The 2,070-nt window shown below is 61.1% G+C and overlaps 1 protein-coding gene across 2 annotated transcripts in view; it reads right to left on the minus strand.

Moving 5' to 3' along the window:
* The window catches only part of CERCAM (cerebral endothelial cell adhesion molecule), a 24,497-nt gene that overhangs the window by 9,140 nt on the left and 13,287 nt on the right, over positions 1-2,070 (minus strand). Inside the window, exons 2-3 of one of the 2 annotated variants that reach the window (XM_023533007.1) lie at positions 1,388-1,542; positions 540-630 (exon numbers count right to left, since the gene is read on the minus strand). The gene's annotated coding sequence lies outside the window, so the exon portion shown is untranslated. Of the gene's footprint in view, positions 1-539; positions 631-1,387; positions 1,988-2,070 lie in introns of those variants that run through there. The other variant, XM_011364191.2, reaches the window with a different exon arrangement.

A 2,070-nucleotide genomic window follows, 5' to 3' on the forward strand; every position in this document is an offset into this window, starting at 1 on the left:
GGGGCCGCGGCGGCCCGGAGTGGGTGGGGGGAGCGTACCCCACAATGAGTGGGCTCCTACTCTCCGCCCCTACACGAGAGTTCTCAAGTGTCTTCTCCTCGGCCAGGGGCACCGCAGGGCCAGGACCCGGCGACCCGCCCCAGACGCGACCCGGGAGCAGCCCCCTCCGGGATGGACGCTGGAGGGGGAAAGGGGGTTAAAGGGGAGGGTCTGGGGTGACGGCATCTGAGCTGCCCGGGCGTCTGCGAACGCGCCACTCCAAAGGTCTGAGCAACCCCCGGAATCCGGCTTCATGTTGCGCCCGACGCCTCTGAATCCGGATTCCCTGGCCCTCGGTCCGACCCTCGGACCTCAGCCGCCCACCCCGCGGAGCAGGACTGACCCCGCACCGCCCTTCCCGGTTCCCCGGCCCGCCCCCTCCGCCGTCCCGGGGCGCCCTCTGGCGGACCCAGATGGAACTTCGCAGAGCCTCGAGGCAACGCGTGGGCCTGAGAGTGAGACCGACCAGCTTGGGGAACAAGGAGTGGGGTCCCCCTGACCTGGGCGCGCCATTCCACTGCGGTCCGAGCCTGGCGTCCCCCGTGCGTCATCATCTTCGCCTCTGTCGCCGGCACCGGCACTGCTCCAGCCCTTTAAGAGAGCACAGCCCAGTCTTAGACTGAGTGCGGAACAAGGGGGCAGCCCCTCACGGTGTCCCAGCCTCCCCACCAAAGCAATCTCCCCGGGGGCAGGGGGCAAAGTTTGGGTTCTAGGCCATGCTGAGATGGAAAGGGGTCTCCAGCCTCTCTTAGAAAGCAGGAAAGGGGAGGGGCCTGGAGGCACCAATGATGGGTTCCAGATACATCTGCCACTGACCTCAGGCAGGTCAGTTTCCCTGAGCCTCAGATCCTCATTTGGCTGGGAAGGAGGGGACGGGGAAGGTTGCAAGGATTCCTTGAGAAAATGAACGCACTAGAAGCTTTTCCACTGCATGGAGCCTGGCCCCAAGAATTCCTAGGGCTGGAAGACAGGACTGGAGAGAAAGCCAGGCTCCCCTTCCGTCTCTCTTCAGCCTCTTCCTGGAGTCAGAGGGAGGCTAAGCCTGTGCATACTATCAGCACTGGGAAAGGAGGGATGAGGGCCCAGCAAAGAACGGACTTGCCTAGTGATGGGGCAGGATGAGGGGGCAGGGGACCCTGAAGTCCAAGAGTCCTGGTTCCAAAGCCCCCACCAGGCCCCAGTGCAAGTTTTCAGGTGGGGCTGCTTCCTGGCCAGAGGCCTTGCAATGAAAAACCTAAGGCCTCTCCTTGCTACTTTTTGGAGGAAAAGAAGAAGCTATTGCCTGGGAACTCTCATTTCCAGCCTCCAAACCTTCCACCCTCTGCCCCAAGCTGGCTTCTCCTCTCACCGTAAGGTACAGTGGGAGAGGCACTCGCACTCCTTCCTCACGATGGAACCTCTCCCGGGCTCCAAATGCCATCTCCTTGTCCTTCCTGGATCGCCAACCGCCCTCTCTCCCGGATCCTTCCTTTGACATTTCAAAGGACTGGAATCTCCTCCAACCTAAAATACAAAAACGCCAAGCTGCCTGCCGGCCCCCAGCTGCTGCCCTACCTGTCTCCCTCCAAACCTCCTGGGGGCGGGTCCTGTGCTTTGCTCCCTGTATCGCCTCCTCATCTCCATTTACCACTTGACATAGACCAAGGCTGTTCCAGCCAAGACCAGCATCCTCCTGCCCACTGCTCCCAAAGGACCCTTCCTCCTCATCCAAGAGGGCTCTTCTGCAGCTGGCCGCATGGACCAGTTCCTGTTTCTGGAAAACTGACATGCGTCTCAACTGCCCACCTGGACCTGAATTCCATTTGTCCAAAACGGAACCTCAATCTTCCCCCGAACCTGGTTCCCCTCCAGTGGTCTCCCTGCTCTAGGGAACAGCACGTCCACCTACCCAGTGCTTAGAGCTGGAGACCTGGGTGTCACTGATGACACACCCTTCCCTCTCAGCCCAATCCATCGATCACCTCATCCTGGCAAAATCACCTCCTCAGCGTCTCCTGCACGTGGCCACCTCTTCTGCACTGCCACTCGCCT

This window comes from Pteropus vampyrus, unplaced genomic scaffold (assembly GCF_000151845.1).
Source record: "Pteropus vampyrus isolate Shadow unplaced genomic scaffold, Pvam_2.0 Scaffold95, whole genome shotgun sequence".
NCBI lineage: Eukaryota > Metazoa > Chordata > Mammalia > Chiroptera > Pteropodidae > Pteropus > Pteropus vampyrus.